This window comes from Saccopteryx bilineata, chromosome 6, assembly GCF_036850765.1.
Source record: "Saccopteryx bilineata isolate mSacBil1 chromosome 6, mSacBil1_pri_phased_curated, whole genome shotgun sequence".
Classification (NCBI taxonomy): domain Eukaryota; kingdom Metazoa; phylum Chordata; class Mammalia; order Chiroptera; family Emballonuridae; genus Saccopteryx; species Saccopteryx bilineata.
The window spans coordinates 46676255-46699702 of record NC_089495.1 but is presented as its reverse complement, the minus strand read 5'-3'; positions in this window follow the sequence as shown (position 1 = coordinate 46699702).

Below are 23448 nucleotides of genomic sequence, written 5' to 3'. Positions count from 1 at the left end.
ATTAAGATACCAAAGCTAAATGATAAAGAGAAAATATTAAAAGGTGCTAGAGAAAAAAAGACTATCACCTATAAAGGAGCTCCCATAAGGATGACTTCTGACTTCTCAACAGAAACACTTGAGGCCAGAAGGGAATGGCAAGAAATATTCAAAGTAATGCAGAACAAGAGCCTACAAACAAGACGACTTTATCCAGTAAGGCTATCATTTAAAATTGAAGGAGAAATAAAAAGCTTTACATACAAAAAAAAAAATTCAAGGAATTCACTACAACCAAACCAAGGCTGCAAGAAATGCTGAGGGACCTGTTGTAAACAGATCAAAGGAGAAAAAGAATATAGCAAAAGAGGAATACAGTTTTAAAGAATAAAATGGCAATAAACAATTACATATCAATAACAACCTTAAATGTAAATGGAATAAATGATCCGATCAAAAGACATAGGGTAGCTGCGTGGATAAGAAACAGGACCCATACATATGCTGCCTACAAGAGACACACCTTAAATCAAAAGATGCACATAGACTGAAGAAAAAGGATGAGGGGAAAAAATTATATATATATATATATATATATATACACACACATATACACATATACACATATACATATATATATATATATATTTCACACAAATGGAAATGAAAAAAAAGCTGGGGTAGCAATACTTAATCAGACAAAATGGACTTTAAAACAAAGACTATAGTTAGAGATAAAGAAGGTCACCTAATATAGGAGCACCTAAATATATAAAGCAGACTTTGATGGATTTAAAGGGCAAGATCAACAGCAATACTATAATAGCAGGGGATTTCATTACCCCATTAACATCATTAGATAGATCCTCAAGAAAGAAAATTAACAAAGAAACAGCAGACTTAAAGGACATATTAGATCAACTCAATTTAATAAATATCTTCAGAACCTTTCACCCTAAAACAGAAGAATACACATGCTTTTCAAGCGCTCATGGTACATTCTCTAGAATAGACCACATATTAGGGCACAAAAGCAGTCTCAACAAATTTAAGAAGATTGAAATCATATCGAGTACTTTCTCTGATCACAATGGCATTAAACTAGAAATCAACCACAACAGAAAAACTGAAAAATACTCAAACACTTGAAAACTAAATAGCATGTTATTAAATAACAAATGGGTAAACAATGAGATCAAAGAAGAAATTTAAAAATTCCTAGAAACAAACGATAATGAGCATACATCAACTCAAAATTTATGGGACACAGCAAAAGCAGTCCTGAGAGGGAAGTTTATAGCATTACAGGCATACGTCAAGAAGCTAGAAAAAGCTCAAATAAACAACTTGACCCTACATCTAAAAGAATTAGAAAAAGAACAGCAAGTAAAGCCCAGAGCTAGTAGAAGAAAGGAAATAATAAAGATCAGAGCAGAAATAAATGACATAGAGGCTAAAGAAACAGTACAGAGGGTCAGTAAAGCCAGGAGCTGGTTCTTTGAAAAGGTAAACAAGATCTATGAACCTTTAACCAGACTCACCAAGAAAAAAAGAGAGAGGACTCAAATAAATAAAATTAGAAATGAGAGTGGAGATATAACAACTGACACAACAGAAATACAAAATATTGTAAGAAAATACTATGAAGAACTGTACACTAAAATATGAGACAACCTAGATAAAATGGACAAATTCTTTGAAACATATAATCTTCCAAAAATTAATCTGGAAGAATCAGAAAACCTAAACAGACCAATTACAACAAATGAGATTGAAACAGTTATCAAAAACTCCCAAAAAAGAAAAGTCCTGGGCCTGATGGCTTCACAAGTGAATTCTACCAAATATTCAAAGAAGAACTAACTCCTGTCCTTCTCAAGCTATTTCAAAAAATTCAAGAGGAAGGAAGACTTCCAAGCTCCTTTTATGAGGCGAGCATAATTCTGATTCCAAAACCAGGCAAAAACAACACAAAAAAGAAAATTATAGGCCAATATCCCTAATGAATTTAGATGCAAAAATCCTCAACAAAATATTAGCAAATCCCATCCAGCAATATATGAAAAAAAATCATACACCATGATCAAGTGGGATTTATTCTTGGGAGGCAAGGCTAGTACAATATTCACAAATCAATCAATGTGATTCATCACATAAACACAAGGAAGGACAAAAACCACATAATAATTTCAATAGATGCAGAAAAATCATTTGATAAAATCCAGCACCCATTCATAATCAAAACTCTCAGCAAAGTGTGAATACAGAGAACATACCTCAACATGATAAAGGCCATCTATGACAAACCCACAGCCAACATCATACTCAATGGGAAAAAATTAAAAGCAATCCCCTTAGGATCAGGAACAAGGCAGGGGTGCCCCCTTTCACCACTCTTATTCAACATAGTTCTGGAAGTCCTAGCCACAGCAATCAGACAAGAAAAAGAAATAAAAGGCATCCAAATTGGAAAAGAAGAAGTAAAACTATCATTATTTGCAGATGATATGATATTGTATATAGAAAACCCTAAAGTCGCAGTCAAAAAAATACTAGACCTGATAAATGAATTCAGCAAGGTGGCAGGATATAAAATTAATACTCAGAAATCAGAGGCATTTTTATACACTAACAATGAACTGTCAGAAAGAGAAATTAAGGAATCGATCCCCTTTACCATTGCAACCAAAAAAATAAAGTACATAGAAATAAATTCAACCAGGGAGATTAAAGACTTGTACTCAGAAAATTATAAAACATTGATAAAAGAAATCAGGGAAGATACAAACAAGTGGAGGCATATACCGTGCTCATGGTTAAGAAGAGTAAACATCATTAAAATATCTATATTACCCAAAACAATTTATAAATTCAATGCAATAACAATTAAAATACCAATAACTTACTTCAAAGATAGAGAACACATATTCCAAAGATTTATATGGAACCAAAAGAGAACACGAATAGCCTCAGCAATCTTGAAAAGGAAGAATAAAGTGGGAGGTATCACACTTCCAGATATCAAGTTATATTATAAGGCCATTGTACTCAAAACAGCCTGGTACTGGCATAAGAACAAGCATATAGATCAATGGAACAGAACTGAGAACCCAGAAATAAACCCACACTTTTATGGACAACTGATATTTGACAAAGGAGGTAAGAGCATACATTGGAATAAAGACAGCTTCTTCAACAAATGGTGTTGGGAAAATTGGACAGCTACCTGCAAAAAAATGAAACTAGACCACCAACTTACACCATTCACAAGAATAAACTCAAAATGGATAAAAGATTTAAATGTAAGCCGTAAAACCATAAGCATCTTAGAAGAAAACATAGGCAGTAAGCTCTCTGACATCTCTCGCAGCAATATATTTGCCAATTTGTCTCCACAGGCAAGTGAAATAAAAGACAGGATAAACAAATGAAACTTTATCAAACTAAAAAGCTTCTGCACAGCTAAAGACAATAAGAATAGAATAAAAAGACAAACTACACAATGGGAGAACATATTTGACAATACGTTTGATAAGGGGTTAATAACCAAAATTTATAAAGAACTTGTAAAACTTAATACCAGGAAGACAAACAATCCAATCCAAAAATGGGCAAAAGAAATGAATAGACACTTCTCCAAAGAGGACATACAGATGGCCAATAGGCATATGAAAAAATGCTCAACATCACTAATCATTAGAGAAATGCAAATTAAAACCACAATGAGATATCACCTCACACCAGTCAGAATGGCGCTCATCAATAAAACAACACAGAATAAGTGCTGGTGAGGATGTGGAGAAAGGGGAACCCTCCAGCAATGTTGGTGGGAATGCAGACTGGTGCAGCCACTGTGAAAAACAGTATGGAGATTCCTCAAAAAATTAAAAATCAAACTGCCTTTTGAACCAGCTATACCACTGTTAGGAATATACCCCAATAACACCATAGCACTGTTTGAAAAGAAGAAATGCACCCCCATGTTTATGGCAGCATTGTTCACAATAGCAAAGATCTGGAAGCAGCCCAAGTGTCCGTCAGAGGACGAGTGCATTAAAAAGCTTTGGTATATATATATACTATGGAATACTACTCAGCCATAAGAAATGATGACATCAGATCTTTTACAACAACATGGATGGACCTTGATAACATTATACTGAGCGAAATAAGTAAATCAGAAAAAACTAAGAACTATATGATTCCATACATAGGTGGGACATAAAAATGAGACTCAGAGACATGGACAACAGTGTTGGGGTTACAGGGTTGGGGGAAGGAGAAGGAGGAGGTTAGGGGAGGGGAGGGGCACAAAGAAAACCAGTTAGAAGGTGATGGAAGACAATTTTATCAATGTCACCCCATCAAAATTAATCAAAAAAAAAAAAAAGAATGTGTCTCACGGCTAATTTAGGCAGTTAGAAGAATAGTATAAGGATGCTAATTCTGCTTCTTAGGCCACATCCTGCAAAAGGGGCCCCAAGCAAATTGGTGATTTGGCTCCTCTGATTTTGCCAATTGGATTTTAAAAAAACAAGTCAGGAACGCCCTGAAATGGAACTAACAATACATGAGCAGAAATTTAAAGGACTTTTAGATACTGGAGCTGATGTATCTGTTATTGCTAAGCTACATTGGCCTCCTTCCTGGCCCACTCATGCAGCAGCCACACAATTACAAAGTATAGGGCAGAGTAAATCCCCTCAAAGTTCTAGTTTTTTACACTGGGAAGATTAAGAAGGTCATTCTGGATTTTTTAAGCCTTATGTGCTCCCTGGATGGCCAGTTAATTTGTGGGGTAGAGATGTTTTGAAAAATATGGGAGCGTTGCTTGTCAGTCCTAATGGTTTAGTCAGTACTCAGATGCTTGATTGGGGATTTTTGCCCACCAAGGGACTAGGGAAAGAAGAGCGAGGACTTCTTACCCCCATAGAAGTGGCACCCAATACCAGAAGGTGTGGATTAGGATATCAAAATTTAGCATAGGGGCATTGGTAGCTCCTGCTACCTCAATAATGCATTGTGCAGACCCAATTACTTGGAAATCAGATAATCCTGTATGGGTAGACCAATGGCCCCTTTCTCAGGAGAAACTTAGGGCAGTTGCTCAATTGGTACAAGAGCAGCTACAGCTTGGGCACATTGAACTATCTAATAGCCCATGGAATACACTTCCATATTTTGAAATTGTTGCCTCTTGGATTATCAAGGGGCATAGGCGACCCTTACAGCTTATAGGTTTTGAACCTCAAAATTATTGTTGTTTCTTTTTTCAAAGGATCAACAACAATGGCTCTGGAAAACTTCCACTAAATGGCAAATCGCTCTTGCAAATCAATGGACAACTTTATACTGAAACTGTCAACTTAAAATCAGCTCAAAGTCTAGAATTATATGCCATTATCATGGCTTTTCAGCATTTGCCATATTCCCCCTTTAATCTATATGCAGACAGCAAATATTTACTTATGGTGTTTTCACTATAAAGACTGCTGTCTTAGGAACAAATGCTGGTGAACTATTTCAGCAGTTCCTCCTTCTTCAAAGACTTGTATGTCAACATAGAGCTTCATGTTTTGTTTTATTTTTTCTTTTTAATTTTTTTCTTTTTAATTTTTTTACAGGGACAGAGAGAGAGTCAGATAGAGGGATAGAGAGAGACAGACAGACAGGAACAGAGAGAGATGAGAAGCATCAATCATCAGTTTTTCATTGTGACACCATAGTTGTTCATTGATTGCTTTCTCATATGTGCCATGACCGTGGGCCTTCTGCAGACTGAGTAACCTCCCGCTTGAGCCAGTGACATTGGGTCCATGCTAGTGAGCTTTTTGCTCAAGCCAGATGAGCCCGCGCTCAAGCTGGCAACCCCAGGTTCTCGAACCTGGGTTCTTCCTTATCCCAGTCCGATGCTCTATCCACTGTGCCACTGCCTGGTCAGGCTAGAGCTCCATGTTTTATAGGACATACTTGAGCTTACTCCATGCTCCCTGGAGCTTTAGCAAAAAGGAATGCCTTTTTTTTTTCTGAAGTTGGAAACAGGGAGGCAGTCAGACAGACTCCCGCATGTGCCTGACTGGGATCCACCTGGCACGCCTACCGGGGGGGGGGATGCTCTGCCTATCTGGGGTGTTGCTCTGTTGCAACCAGAGTCATTCTAGCGCCTGAGGCAGAGGCCACAAAGCCACCCTCAGTGCCTGGGCCAACTTTGCTCCAATGGAGCCTTGGCTGTGGGAGGGGAAGAGAGAGACAGAGAGGAAGGGGAGGGGAGGTGTTGAGAAGCAGATGGGCACTTCTCCTGTGTGCCCTGGCCCGGAATCAAACCCAGGACTCCTGCACGCCAGGCCAATGATCTACCACTGAGCAAACCGGCCAGGGCCTAGGAATGCCCTTGTCGATCAAGCTACCCAAAAGAAAATTATTTGGAGCAACCATGAGAGATCGAGCAATTCAGTCTCATACTATTCATCACCAGAACACTGCAGCCCTGTGTAAACAGTTTCAACTTTCTTGGGAAGCAGCACAGCAGATTGGGAAATCCTGTCCAAGGGGCCCTATACTACAATCTTCCCCTTCATTTGGAGTTAACCCTCAAGGACCCATACCAGGACAACTTTGGCAAATGGATGTTACTCCTATACCTTCATTTGGCAAACACTCCTATGTCCACGTTACAGTGGACACATATTCTGGATTTATAGTAACCTCTGTCAGAACAGGAGAGGCTACTGAGCATGTTATAGCTCATTGTCTGTATGCATTTTTCTATAATTGGATTTTCTAAAGTGGTTAAACTGACAATGCTCCTGCATATGGAGCAAAAGCATTTACTGTATTTTGTCAAATCTTTTGAATTATGTGTATTTCTTACAATTTTTAAAGTCAAGGTATTATTAAAGTGTACCCAGCAAATATTTTAAGGTCAATTAAAAAAATTTTAAAGGGGGGAGTCATATCCTGGAACTTCTACGGATCTACCATACCATGCTTTTTACTTAAAAAATTTTTTTAATTTCTTTTGAATGCTGATGAACAGGAGATGCCAAATCTTTTTCTCCTGCAAACTATTACCTTCTTTATTTGATCCAGCTAATAACACTGTTTTGTCTTTTTCCAAATAGCTCCAGATATATGGAAATGATTTATATAGGTGGATGGGGATCCTCAAACCCCTCAACAAGATCTTCTAAGCATGGCTTTTAAGATACCAAGAGGCAGAATAAGCCCAATAGAGATCAGGGGAACTACCAGCTTTTAGAATACACCCTTAAAGGCTCCAACACCCCAAAGGGGTCTCATAGGATGCCATCTGGGTCCTGCTTCAATCGTGGAAAGGAAGGTCATTGAGCTAAAGCCTGCCAGACTTACATGGTTCTGCTATGAGGAAACAGGGACACTGGAAGGTAGGCTTCCCCCTTGCTCCTCTAAGGGAGGGTTCAGTCTCTTCCAGCCCTGCTCCAGCCACCTATGACCTAACCTTGCTCAGAATGCTGGGGTTTGCCACTGAAGGCAGAAGGTGCCCGGGGCCATCAGCCCCATCTACGACACTGTGGACGAGCCTAGAGTATTTCTTCCAAGAAGCAGGTAAACTGATCTCATTTGCACAAGGGCCACTTAACTAAGTTTTGCCTGAATAGTCAGATTTTTTATTCTTCCCTCAAAGATCTCTGTTGTGGATGTTAATAGTCCTATTTTCTGCTGCTTTGTTTAATATATAGTGTTTCCTTTATTCCTCCTACCTCAATGCCCCACTTACATTTCAGGCTGGGACCTACTCCTAATTTAGAGCTCTCTTTCCCCCTTTTGCCAACTTCTATTATGAATCTACCTTTGCCACCCAGCTTAGTGTATCCCAACATTCTCTTTACCAAGCCACAGTCGCAGAGCTCCAGGAAAAAGTACCCTGGTCTCATCTCTCCAGGCAGAGGAGAACAGAAGCTCCATGGCCACACATGCTACAGATGGCTTTTCCAGTCTACCTGAATCATTACCAGCTAGAAGCAGCGGTCACTGGGACTTGGACGTGAGCTGCAAAGTATAGAATTGTGACAACAATTCCAGTGCCATGCAGACTTTTCCTGGATATGGACTTTTCCTGGACTCCTGCTCCTTGTGACAGCTCCTAACAGACTGAACTGGGGTTGGGTTGCATTTTTCAGGGATTTGGCATGGTGTTGGGGCCAACTTGGACTTGGTGAACATGTTAAGGACACTACTTTTTTATGGATTCTTGCTGTATTGGCCAAGAGTTTGCTTAAAGGCTTTAATCACTGTAAAAAAAAATTAGAAGACTGGATAAAGAAGATGTGACACATATACACCATGGTATATACTATGCAGCCATAAGAAATGATGACATCGGATCACTTACAACAAAATGGTGCGATCTTGATAACATTATACGGAGTGAAATAAGTAAATCAGAAAAAAACAAGAACTGCAGGATTCCATACATTGGTAGGACATAAAAACAAGACTAAGAGACATGGACAAGAGTGTGGTGGTTACAGGGGGTAGGGAGAAGGAAGGAGGGAGAGGGAGAGAGGGAGGGGGAGGGGCACAAAAAAAACTAGATAGAAGGTGACAGAGGACAATCTGACTTTGGGTGATGGGTATGCAACAGAATTGAATGACAAGATAACCTGGACATGTTTTCTTTGAATATATGTAGCCTGATTTATTGATGCCACCCCATTAAAATTAATAAAAATTTATTTATTAAAAAAAAGAATGAAGAATACAGGATTGGGCAAAAAAACAGTATGCCTGTTTCAAAATTTTGTTCCCCCTGGGGCCTCAGCCAATCCTATAGGAAGCACTGGCTCTGGCAGACTCCCATTGAGGTCAGAGGATTGCAGTGGGGACAGTTCCCAGTAAATATGGGGGAAGCCCAGGCCCCAAAGAGGTAACCTAGGTGGAGCACTATGACATCTATTAACATTATTATCCACACTTTACAGACAAATAAACTGAAGTTTCCAAAGAGTAAAAAAATAAGTAAAAAATGCCCATTGCTTTAAGGGCTGAGTTGGAGGTCCCTAAAGTGCTCTGAGTAGGGGATGTTTGAGGAGAATTAGGCTTGAGTAGAAAAGTGGGAAAAGATCTCAAAAGATCAGTGGCATGGCCTGACCAGGCAGTGGCGCAGTGGATAGAGCGTCGGACTGGGATGCGGAGGACCCAGGTTTGAGACCCCGAGGTTGCCAGCTTGAGCAAAAAGCTCACCAGCTTGGATCCAAGGTCGCTAGCTCAAGCACAGTGTTATTTGGTCTGCTGAAGGCCCACGGTCAAGGCACATATGAGAAAGCAAACAATGAACAACTAAGGTGTCACAACAAAAAACTCATGATTGATGCTTCTCATCTCTCTCTGTTCCTGTCTGTCTGTCCCTATCTATTATCTATCCCTCTCTCTGACTCTCTCTCTGTCCCTGTAAAAAAAAAAAAAAAAAAAAAAAAGATCAGTGGCATGATATAGAAGCTCTATAATTAGCCTTGAGGTTTTCACAGTAGTGATTATAGAGGGTTGCTTAGTTATGTATTGACATAACTAATTCATGTTTTAAGAAGGGAAAGTACACATCAAGTAACTTAAACACAGTCTTGAACTTCAAGGGTGTTTAAACACATTAACTTTACCTTTATAATATTTAAAGCTCAAATCAGCTTTGTTCTGTGCCAAGCTTCTGCATTTATGAATCTTCCAAGGTTGTTTATAGTAAACACCTTGTTTTTTAAATAGCTCATATTCTCCTATGTTTAAGTCTCTCAGCCTCTAAAGACCTTTTTTCCTTGATGTTTTCTACATTTCTTTCCTCCCTGAGGTTAATAATAATGAGTCAATATGAAGCCTTCACAAAACACATTAAATTGCCCTAGAAATAAAAATCTCAATTATTGTGATTAAATAATCCCTCCACAGAAAAATAAAGGCTAATTTGGGCCTGCTAACAAATTTAAGCAAAACACTATCCTAAAATATAGTTTTCTTTTACATCTCTTCAATTCCCATTAATAATTCTTGTCATTTTAATATTATTTTTCTGAGTAACATATATCTACCTCCTTTGTCTCCTTATATAATAAACAGAGCAACAAGAGCCATATCAGCCTTGTGACTGAGTCCAAAGAGAGTAAGCCTTGAGATGGATGCAAATAGGACCAGAGCAATAGGAGGAACAATTCCAGAAAAATTTATAAAGTGGAAATATCTGTTTACATGTATAAAGTATATCTGTATTATATATCATATATTATGTATACTATTATATATTCATATAAACATATATATACATCATATGTATCTACTATATATACAAAGACACACATCTATAATATAAGTGTATATTTATGTATATTATGTATGTGTGTATATATTTCTATTATGTGTATGTGTATATATAATATATGTATATAATATTATATGTGTGTTGTGTGTATATATATGTATACATATATATGTATCACTATCATGTCACTTATCAGTTGTACAAAGAAAATTTTACAGATATTTAAATTCAATAGTGGGGCTCTCTTATGCAATGGCTAGCAAAATTTTGTGACTACAGTCATAAGATATTGTCTTAATAAGCTCTTAGATATTTCTAAATCACCCTCTCTCATAAAACTTTCTACAGTTTATCTCAACCCAAATAACTTATTTAATTTATTTAATTTGGGGAAAATATGGTTGTCATTCTCACTAAAAAAAAGAAAAAAAATGGCTTCAGAGATTGTACATGCTTATACATTTGTAAATATCTAAGTAGAAATATTTCCTTTTCTATTCATGGAAGATGTCCCAAGACAAGCTTGAAGCAATATCCAGATGTATTCAATTAAAAAAAAAAGTCAATTCTGTAATGATCACTGTTGCCTCATCAGCAGTATGTTCCCCAATTCTTCCTCCCTAATAGTTCCCCAAAGTTATTCCTATGTATGTCCTTCCCCAGGCAACTAAGGGCCACAGGGACAGCTGACTCCACCACTGTTCCTCCAACCTCTCTCTCAGGACCACGGTAATGGTTTTCTAATCCAGGCCAAAAATCCCTTACAACTCTGGTTAGTCTCCGTGCGGCCTCAGCTGCATCTTACACACAGACCAACTGCTATATCTATGAACACCACAACTTTTCCACACTGAATCTCTGATTGTACCAGGCCTTTTTATGACTCTATGTTTCTTTTCTTTCTTTTCTTTTTTTTTTATTGATTTTGAGAAAGAACAAGAGAGAAGGAGGGAGGAGAGTAAGAAACACCAACTTCTAGTTACTTCACTTTAGTTGTTCACTGATTGCTTTTTGTAAGTGCCTTGACCAGGAGACTCAAGCTGAGCTCGTGACCCCTTACTCAAACCAATGAGCTTGGGCTCTTGCCAACGTCCTTGGGATTATGTCAAAATCTATATTTAAGCCAGCAACTCTGTGCTCAAGCCGGAAGAGCCTGAGCTCAAACCAGCGACTTTGGGTTTTGAACCCAGGACCTCAGCGTTCCAGGTCGATACTCTACCCACTGTGCAAATACCAGTCAAGCTTTTTATGTTTCTTAATGTTTTTATTTGTTACAAAGGAAGATAATCACAATCTTATGTATTGTTGATAGAACTCCAAAATGACATGGCTCCTATGGGGGAAAATTTACAGTATTTCCAAATTGACAAAGTTATATTCTCTTTAACCCAGCAATCCCATGGTTAGGAATGCATATCCTGCACACATAAAAATAACATATGTACAAGATTACACATTGATTCATGGTTTGTGATCATAAAAGAATGGAAGAAACCCTAGTGTTCCTCGTTTGAGAATTGTTTATACCAGTGGTTCTCACCAGAGTGATATATTTTTGGTGTTCACAGTGAGGAAGGGTGCTCTTGACATCGAGTGTGTAATGTCCTACATTGCAAAAGACAACCTTTGTAACAAAAAAATTATCCAGCCCACACTGTCCATAGTGCCAAGGGTAAAAAACCCTGGGTTAAACAATTATATACATAATGAATATTATGCAGCCGTTTAAAAAAAATAGAATAACAACACTTTCTGTGTAGAGATAGAAAAAGTTTTTCAGAGTACATTTAATGTTTAGGGTCAGAATGGTTTATATGCTAACTTATGTATGGGAAAAGAAAGAAAATACATATATGTGTATATTTGCTTATGTCTGCGTAAAGAAACACTAAGAGGACACATGAAATCAATAAAACTGATTGCTAACTGGGGATTAGCTGGACAGAGGTATAAGTAGGAGCTACACTTCTCAATGTAAATCTCAATATATTGTTTTAATTTGGAAATGTGTCTCTATGACCTATTCAAAACAATACTTAAAAGACCTTGAATTCAAAGGTTTTAAAAAAGACATGTAAGACTATTGAGCATAATGGAATTACATGTTATTTATCTTTGTGTCCTAATTATGTGGCATTACTCTTTCTCTAAAATAACTACTTAAATATTCCTACAAGAATTAGATTCAATTCAAGTCAATAACTTTCACATTATTAAGTACCTACATAAATACATTCATTAGTGCCGAGATAATTTAAAAAATGAAAAGTATTACTTCTAGCCTTTCGATTTCTAGAGGTAACAGTCAGCATGGAAACAAACACACAAAACAGTCAAAGGACAATCCAATTCTTTGGGTGATTAATAGATTTTCAAAAAAATGAAAGTGAGCTAAATTAAGCTGTGAGCCAATTATCAGCTGTTTCTTTCATTGAATAGGCAAATTTGTCCTCTGTTTATTTACAAAGACATTTGATTTTGATTCAATAGGTTTACTATTTTGGTTAATGGACTAAAGCATAGAATTTAAACAGTGGCATCATAACATATTCTAATAGAGAAGACCAAACAACTAAACCAATATGGATTCACTTAAAATAATTTAGCATCATCCCATGTGGAACAAGGTCATTAAGTACACAGGGATTGCTGGCCCCAAGAGGTAGGTCTATAAACCCTAATATAGAAAAGGATGACTCATTTAATTTCAAGAGCCAAGCAATTGAGGAAACAGGAGAAGCCTTGTTTTATAAAGGAGTGAAACCCAAGCTTACTAATTCTGGAAGGAAAAAAGGAAGAGAAGCTTGTCTGGAACTCCTAAGAATGGAGAAGGATTTGTAACAAAGGAAAGATAAGAGAATGGATTATTGCTTATTGAGTCCAGTGAACATCATGGGCAACTTTTACAGTTTTTACCTTTATTGTTTCTGCCCCATATTTCTCCATAGAGGCTAATGGGTAACAACCATTCAGCATTCTTAAAGAGCTCGGTGCCTATTTAGTAAACACAGTGAAGTTTTGTTTCTCCATAAGAAGGAAGACTCCTAGTAGGAGAGTTTTTCCACTGAATCTCACATGCATGCATGCTGTGTCCAATGAACTCTGGTGCATCTCTCTTGGGATAGTAGGAGAAATAATAATATGAGACAAATGCTTTCCCTTCTTAATGACTCTGCCTTGTGTTTTCTTCTCCGATAAAGCCTGCCACGCAGGGGTCCCCAAACTTTTTACACAGAGGGCCAGTTCACTGTCCCTCAGACCGTTGGAGGGCCGCCACATACAGTGCTCCTCTCACTGACCACCAATGAAAGAGGTGGCCCTTCCGGAAGTGCGGTGGGGGGCCGGATAAATGGCCTCAGGGGGCTGCATGCGGCCCGCGGGCCCGTAGTTTGGGGACGCCTGGATGGCACCCAATGCAGGAGACCAACTGGCCTAACAATAAATAACACAAAAATAGCCACTTTGCACCTGGTATAGCCACCTTACTATAAATTTCAAAAAGCAAGTAAGTACATGTCTTCCTTAATCTCTGAACTTCACTGGGGTACAAAAAGCAGATACAAAGGGGAATGGCTATGGCTTCTTACAAAATAAAATTTTCATGACAGATGTAGAACATCGATTTCTATAATTTTAAACTACATAGTATTTGAAATTTTTTAAATATATTTGCATATAATTATTGACATAAAAACAAATCTTGTTCAGCCTGACTTGTGGTGGTGCAGTGGATAAAGCGTCGACCTGGAACACTGAAGTTGCTGGTTTAAAACCCTAAATTTGCCTGGTCAAGGCACATATGGGAGTTGATGGTTTCTGCTCCTACCTCCTTCTCTCCTCCTCCCTTCTTTAAAATGAATAAAAATTAAATCTTAAAAAAAAATCTTGTTCAAGTTAGGAAAAACCTTTTTAGCATCTATAATGCTCTATAACTTTGGTTAGAACAAGAAAAAAATTGAACTTAAAATCAGTAAAAATAAAATTAGGGTCATTCGCAAAGCAATAACAAAAAGAGATTGACTTCCTGCCTCATGACTAGATAGAATGATCTCTTAGTCAAAATCCAGGATGTGTCTTTCTGGGTGTTGGCATGGTCCATTCAACTGGCCAGAGTGGCAGCTCCATATTCTTATGACCCAGTGGTGGGATTCCAATAATTTAACAATCAGTTCTCTGCCTTAATGACCTTTATAAGTATAAAAAACGATATACCGAAAGGTAGTGTATTATTTCATGCATTTAATACTTAAATAAGAATAAAAGAGGTACACAAAATTAGATATGTTATAAGAAAGAGTTTTAAAATATTATAAAAATATATTAAATAATACCTGATGAAAAAACAATAAAACTGTTATTTAAGATATTTTTATATTGCTTCTGGATTGGCATCCTCACTTGTAATTTTTTTCACTTATGGACAGAATGAACATTACTCTGGGTGCTAAGAATACACTGTTGCACAGATGAACATTGTAAAAAAGTAAAGAATGTAAATTTGTGATTTCCAAATTGGGCGGCTGCACAGGCACCCACCTTAGAGAGAACCCTGATTACAAGTGCCATTTTAATAACCACTTTGCCAAACTCAACAAAAAATTATGCATCAGTTCTGCCGAACCAGTGTGAACCGACTGAATACGACCACTGCTATGACCCCTCCCATCTAACCATAGCTGATTCATACAAGGATGGATTTGTGAGTTAAACTGGTCAAATGTGATTTCCTTTTTTTCTTTCTTTTCTTTTTTTTTTTTTTTTTTTTTGACTGCCTGACCCAAAAATCCAAATAAACCACCACCTTCCTGCCTTAAAATATTAAAGACTTTAGACTTGATACTGGAGAGAGCTAAAGGGTATTCTTTCTTCAGTGGCTGAAACCATGAGATGTAAAACTTAGGAGGCCAGCAACTGTGTGTTCTATCAACATACTGAGTATAACAGAATCAAGAACTGGAAAAAAAAAAAAGAAAAGAAAAAAAAGGCCCCTGGTGGCATTTGTGTCCCTGGTTCCAGTTGGTCCTCAGGTTCTGTTGCATCTCTTCTATTTCAGGGTCTTGTATGGTTGACACATCCGTAGGCTCCTTTGAGGCTGGCAGCTCTCAACTAACCAATAGAAAGCTATTGTACCTTTCATCTAATACATTCCTAAGTAACACAGAGTCCTGTTGTGAGCACCTCAGTAAACAAAGGCATGTCTGTGGGTATCTCCTCATCGTGGTAACACCCCCAGAGAAGTTGGGGTAAACAGGAGTGCTCAAAGAGACCACAAATTGCACAGGTTATTGGTGCTCTGCTGCATCTATACCAGACAAGTTAGCCTGTCCTTAATTGTTTCTCCCCACAGACTCCAGCCACTGCTTCCTTTCACTTCCCCACACTCTCCCTATCCTGCAGATAGCATTCTGGTTCTCGCCCTGGACCCTCCCTGTACTACTGCCAAGGGTCCCCTCATCTCAACTTTATAAAAGGTGACATTCATCCAGTACTGAAGCAACATAACTTCCCAATGAGGGGAAATTATAACTGCCCCAAATCGAGCCCAAACCCCAAACATGAGTGAAGTCACCTACCACATTATGAAATGTAAGTCACAGTTCTGTCAGTATTTTCTGAGGATAGCAAACAAACAAAAATAGAGGACTACCAGTACTATCTTGGAGCGAGACCTTCCACTATCAAGGCACATCCCCTTCCCTCTGGTAACCACCTCACTTTTATCTATGTCCATGAGTCTCAGTTTTATATCCCACCTATGTGTGAAATCATACAGTTCTTAGCTTTTCCTGATTTACTTATTTCATTCAGTATAACATTCCCAAGGTCCATCAATGTTGTCATAAATGTCATTATATCATCATGTCTTAATGGCTGAGTAGTATTCCATTGTATAAATGTACCATATCTTTATTCAGTCCTCTATCGAGGGACACTTTGGTTGTTTCCACGTCTTGGCCACTGTGAATAGTGCTGTGATGAACATGGGGGTGCATGTGTCTTTATGTACCAATGTTTTCGAGTTTTGGGGGTAGATACCCAGTAGAGAGATTGCTGGGTCACATGGTAGTTCTAGTCTTAATTTTTAAAGGAACCACCATACTTTCTTCCATAATGGTTGTGCTGATATGCATTCCCACCAGCAGTGAATGAGGATTCCTTTTTCTTCACAGCCTCTCCAACATTTGTTATTACCTGTTTTCTTGGTAATAGCTAATCTAACAGGTGTGAGGTTATATCTCATTGTAGTTTTGATTTACATTTCTCGAATAGCTAGTGAAGATGAGCATCTTTTTATATATCTGTTGACCATTTGTATGTCCTCTTGAAAGAAGTGTCTATTCAGGTTCTCTCCCTATTTTTTAATTGGATTGTTTGCTTGTTTGTTGCTGAGCTTTGTGAGTTCTTTATATATTTTGAATATTAACCCCTTATTAGAGCTGTTGTTTGCAAATATCATCTCCCATTTAGTTGGTTGTCTATTTGTTTTGTTGTCAGTTTCTTTTGCTGTGCAGAAGCTTTTTAGTTTGAGCTGGTCCCATTCATTTATTTTTGTTTTTATTTCCCTTGCCTTTAGGGTCAAATTCCTAAATTGTTCTCTATATCCCAAGTCCATGAGCTTAGTACCTATGTTTTCTTCTATGTAACTTATTGTTTTGCATCTTATATTTCTGTCTTTGATCCATTTTCAATTAACTTTTGTGCAGGAGGACAAACTGTAGTCAAATTTTTTTTCTTTTGCATGTGGCTCTCCAATTTTCCCAGCAACATTTATTGAAGAGGCTTTCTTTTCTCCATTTCTTTTCTCCTTCTTCTAAGATGATTTGTTCATAGGTATGTGGTTTTATTTCTGAGCTCTTGATTCTGTTCCATTGGTCTGTATGTCTATTTTTCTGCCAATACCATGCTGTTTTGATTATTGTGGGTCTATAGTATAATTTGAAGTCAGATAGTGTGATACCTCTGGCTTCATTCTTTACCCTCACAATTGCTTTTGCTATTTGAGATTTTTTATGATTTTATACATACCTGGTAATTTTTTGTTCTATTTCTTTAAAAAATGAAATTGGGTTTTTGATAGGGATTGCATTTAAGTTGTATATTGCTTTGGGTAATATGGTCATTTTAACTATGTTGATTCTTTCAATCACTGAGCATGGAATATTTTTCCATTTCATTGTGTCTTTCAGTAATGTTTTGTAGTTTTCAATATGTAAGTCCTTCATATCCTTTGTTAAGTTTATTCCTAAGTACCATATTTCTTTTTTGTTGCAATTGTAAAAGAAATTGCTTTTGTTTTTGTTTTTGTTTTTCTTTACTTCATTTTCTGATGTTTCATTATTGGCATATAGAAAAGCGGTAGATTTTTCTATATTGATTTTGTATCCTGCGACTTTGCTGTATTGGTTCATTATTTCTAATAGTTTTTTGGTGGAGCCTTTGAAGTTTTTTATATACAGGAACAGGTCATTTGCCAAAAGTGATACCTTTACTTTTTCTTTCCCTATATAGATGCCTTTTATTTTTTTCTCTTGCTTGATCATTCTGGCTAAAACTATGTTGAATAAGAGTGAAGAGTGTGGGCAACCTTGTTGTGTTCCTGATTTTAGAGGAAAGGCCTTCATTTTTTTACCACCTCACATCTGTTAGATTGGCTATTTTGTTTAGGATTTGTGCATGTGTATTTGTTAGAGATATTATTCTGTCATTTTCTTTTTTTGTGTTGTCCTTGCCAGGTTTTAGTACAAGGGTTATGTTGGCCTCATAAAATGTGCTGGGGAGTATTGCTTCTTCTATTTTTTGGAAGACTTTGAGAAGGATAGGTACCAAATCTTTGAATGTTTGGTAGACTTCACTAGTGTAGCCATCTGGTCCTAGACTTTTGTTTTGGGGGAGGTTTTTGATCATTGTTTCTATTTCCTCCCTGCTTATAGGTCTATTTAGGTTTTCCACTTCTTCATGACTCAGTCTAGGAAGACTGTATAGTTCTAGGAATGTATCCATTTCCTCTAGGTTGCTGTATTTGCTTGTTGAACCAGATATGCTCCCTGGTTTGGTGCATATATATTAAGAAGTGTTATGTCTTCCTGATACAATGTTCCCTTTATTATTATGAAATGTCCATCTTAGTCTCTTGTTATCTTTGTTGTCTTCAAGTCAGCATTGTCAGATATGAGTATGGCTACACTTGCTTTTCTTTGTATATTATTTTCTTGGAGAATCATTTTTCAACCTTTTACTTTGAATCTACTTTTGGCCTTGCAGCTTAGATGTGTCACTTGAAGGCAGCATATGGTTGAGTTTTGCTTTTTGATTCAATCTGCTACTCTGTGCCTCTTCATTGGTGAGTGTAGTCCATTTATATTTAGGGTAATTATTGACACTTGAAGATTTCCTATAGCTGTTTTATGTTTTGTTTTCTGGTAGCTCTGTGTCTTCTATTTTGTGTTTCTGTCACTTGTTTTTGTCTGGTGGTATTCCATACTTGTTTCTCTGTTTCTTAATTTTTTTAAGCTGTGTGTTTTAGTAGTGCCTTTTTGGAGGGGTGGTTACCATTAGGTTATTAAGAGAAAAGTGTTCATATGTACAAGAGTCCTTTGTCTTATGAGTGCTTCTGCACTTCATACTCCTTTGCTACTGTAGATCTTTATCCTCTCCCCTTTTATGTTATTGTTGTCACAGATTATCTTTCTTTTTATTGTGACCTTGTTGGAGCTTTTACTTATAGTTTTGATTTGTTTTGTTCTTTGTATCTGGTCAAATAACCCCCTTGAGTATTTCCTGTAGTGGGGTTTTTCTGGTGATATATTCTCTCAGCTTATGTATGTCTATAAAAGTTTTTACTTCTTCTTCATATTTGAAGGATAACTTTGATGGCTATAGTATTCTTGGCTGGTAATCCCTCTCTTCCAGTACTTTGAGTGTTTGAATCAACTCTCTTCTGGCTTGTAGAGTTTCTGCTGAGAAGTGCGATGATAACCTAATGGGCTTTCCTTTATATGTTATGTTCTTCTTTTCCTTAGCTGCCTTGAAGATTCTTTCTTTGTCGTTGATTTTTGACAATTTTATTACAATGTTCCTTGGAATAGGACTGTTTGGGTTACAGTAACTTGGCATTCTGTTTGCTTGTTGAATTTGAGGCTCTAACTCTTTCTATAGGCTTGGGAAGTTTTCATCATTTATTTGAATAGGCTTTCCAGTACCTTTTCCCCCTTTTCTTCTTCTGTTATACCCATTATCTTTATATTGCTCTTTCTAATGAAGTCTGACAATTCTTGCAGAGCTTTCTCATTTTTTTTAATTCATGAGTCTCTCTCCTTTTCTCTCTGTAGCATCTCTAGTTGCCTATCTTGCCTATTAGCTAAACTTGCTACCTCAATCTTCAATTCATGTATTGAGTTATTTGTCTCTGTTTTTAAAGTTTCAATCTCTTTGGTGAGGTGTTAATTTTGTTCATTAATTTGTTTTCTGAGCTACTAAGTTACCTATTGGTGTCTTCTTGCATCTTTTTGAGTATTTTCAGAACTTCAATTTTGAATTCTCTATTATTTAACTCCAAGGTTTCCACGTGATTGAGATTTTTTTTCTGGAGATTTTTTATTTTCTTTCTGAACCACATCTTTGTCTTGTGTAGCCATGGTATTCGATTTCTTCTCCCTTGATGACATTTGAGAGTGGTATTGTTAAGAACCTTAACAAAACAACTAAAGAAAGTAAAATTTTATTTTTTAAAATATATACGATAATAATTATAATTTTTTTAATTATGACAAGTAAAAAAGAAATGCCCCAGGGAAAAAAGATCAAAAGCAAACCAAAAAAATAAAAAACAAAACACCCACAAAAAGTAAGAATAAAAAATATATAAATTAAAGAAAATAAAATTCAATAAAGAAAATATGAATTAAAAGTTAAAAAGTAAAAAGGGGGAAAATAAATTTCAGTTTTGAGAGGTTTCTTGCAGTAGGTGTCACTGTATTACAAGTTTTAGCCCTGTGAAGTTCCTAGGCTCTCCTTTGCTAAGACGTTGCTGTCACAGTGATGTAGGAGGGGCTGCAGTCATGTTAGTGGTTGGAGCATGTTATGAGGACTTTATTGCTTTGGCCTTATGTCTTTGACTTTACAGCTTCAGCTTTCTGGCTTTACAGCTCAAGCAATGGCACTTGCAGGCTTCCAGGCACTTCTGCCCACATTTCAGCAGACCTGGAGACCAGACATGGAGCACCTCTGTACTTCATAGGAAAGAGTTGCTCTAGAGAGCTAGCTGTGGAGTTTATTTCTGCCACTCTTCAAGTGAAGGAGGTAGGATCTGGGAGGCTGGGGGGCTGCACTTTAGCTTTCTCTGTCTCTGCTGAGTGCAAGCTGCTGGCAGACCATGGAAACACTGGCCGTGACCCCATGCTCTGGCTGCTTTTTTTTATCTCCCCCTCTGCATCCCTATCTGACTGCTCCTCCTGCAAAAAGAAACCCAGTTACTCTGAGTTTCTCTCTCTGTATCCCTCAGACAAAATTCAGAAAGCCCAAGCTTTCCTTTTCCTCATAGTCCAACAGAGAGAAAAAAAAAACCCAGTCACTTCAAATTTGTCTCATCTTTTCTCCAAAGCCCACCAAGAATGCATTTTACCTCTGCCCCTCTTTTCATCCTGTCCCACCTTTAGTCCATTCAGTGGATGGATCTTTCAGGTGCACCTACGAGCCTAGCTGGGGTTCCTTTTCTGCATTATAGTTGTTCAATTTGTTGAAATTTCAAAGGGAGAAATTAGGAATATCTCTCATGCCAACATTACTCTGAATGCATAATTACATCCTTGATTCTAACAGTACAAGTTTAGCCACCATTTACACCTATGATGCACCAGGCAGTAGGTCACATAACATTCATCTTTTCACATAGAGTGGCTCTCATCTAGCGCTAAACATCAGCATTATGATTTCAGAGAGCAATTAGGAGTATATTCTCACATATCACTGCATCATTAAAAGTGACTTATTAATGATCTCTTAACTTAGCATGTTACATATTCTAGCTAAATAAGTAAATTAGTTATTTTATAAAAACATGAAGAGCTTGAATCATTCTCCATTTCTTAGAAGTAAAATTTCAGCTTATCATCAAAACCAGCTATATAAATCTTCCTTTTGGGGTTAAACTTTGTTAGATGACATATTTTTGTCTTGGGATGAGAGGTGGTTTTTCTGCTAAACTAATATATCCCTGCATCCTTCATAATTTTTTCTCAGAAGTAAATTTTTTTTAAATATTGGGTGATGAAAACTCTCCTCTCTGGTCACTTTACATTATAATTAAAACAATTACTATATTTAGCTAGCAAAACCATGTCCTCACCTTCACATTTAAGTTATTGCAACATATAAAGTTCTGGTCCCTCCTGAAGTAGATTATAAATCCGAAATAGTTTACTTTAAAAAAAAGTAACAAATGTCTAGTTTGGAGTATACACTTTTTCAATAAGCTGATTTAATGCCAAAGTGAAAACAAACATTTTTAGCACATTTTCCCAACTAAGACCAAACAGATGCCTTCCCACTTGAAGGGGTGTCACAGGGATTTGTCTGAGCAGTCGTCACATATGCATGCTCAACAGAACTCAGTATAAACAATTGGGAAATTGCAATCTGCTAGGAAATGTATGATATTTAACTGTTTCTTTAGGTATATTCATTCTTAGAAATACAGCCTGGCTTTCTTCACCAAAATTTCCATTTCTCCAGCCAGAATAGTGGGCTGTCTAAATGGCATCTATAATACAAGTCCTAGAAACCATTAGTCATAAATATTTATGAGGTACCTATTGCGCTCAAGGCACTTTGTTCAAAAATAACCCTAAAATTCTATACATTCTTCTTGCAACACATGGTAGCTTTTACTTAGTGCATGGCTTTGCCTAACAGTGAGGAAGAGTCTTTATTGTGCATGATGTCTGCTGTGGAAGGCACACCTCGTAGTATGGGCACCTTTCTCAATTCCCAACTAATGGGGTTGTATATCCTGGGCAATTCAGTGAAATGGTCACATGAAGGACAGGGCGGACAATTTTCCTGTAAAAGATAGAAAAGATATAAGAACTGTGGATGACAGTCTACAAAAGAGCAAGTGTAAAAGTTAGACTTGCAAATCTCATTGCATGGTTGTCTTTCTGTGGTTTAAGGACTGCTCTGTTCCAACTATTACTGACACTGCATGCCTCCCTTCTGTTCAGTGTGCCAGACTGCATGGGTGTATTCTCTGGATGACTACAAATTCAATTCACATACACCCTGCCCCCACCGGGCAGCATCATACTTGTTAAACACTAAAATGGAAAAAAAATAGAGATGCTATACATCCTGCTTCCATTACTTCTCCTTGCAAGCCCTTAACTCCCACTTATGGATCTCTAAACAAGCACCGGAGTGTCTTGTTTTTAAAAGGAAAAGAATGCTCTTGCAAATACACTTTTCTGGCCTACTTACTGTATGAGAAGAAAGTATCATCCCAAGCCAGAATTGAGCCTTGGGGTTAATGTCTTCAGAAATATTATCTATTCTTTTTTTTTTTTTTTGACAGTCCTGCAAAAGAATCACTATATACATAAAAAAAATTTTTAATCTAAAGATATTGAACAGTTTTTATAGTAGGGAACTCTTATTATAAACTGCATGGATGCTTCAATACCATTGGGTCTCTCAACATGGCACATGGAAAGCCCTTGCTAAAATTAAGTTGTATTTGCAGGCGGCTTTGAGATGCCAGATGTGTGGAGTATTTGTTGATTGGCAGAATGAATGCAAATATAAGTAATGACTTTGGGGCAAAATTTATGCAGGTTAATATAGAATTAAATTAAGGCAAACTCCATGGCTGGCTGCAAAAAGGAATTAGAGTTCAGGCATAAATATCAAAATTGCTATTCCTCTGCTGCCGTCTTTGGCTGATAACAGAGAAAATATCCAGAACAAGGCCTGCTGGAGGCAGGATTGAGGAAAGTGGGGAGAAGATAAGGTGGCACTGCTGCAGCCCCAGCTGGGAGAGCAGGGTCCAACAGCAGAGGTGGAGACGAAAAACAACCAACCGGAGTCACCACGCTTGGGGCTCCTGGGACGACCTGGCAAAGACACACAGGTGGGATGATTTATTTTGCTGGTCAAAACATTGTGGATTTTATAAATTTGCACCATTTGTTGGT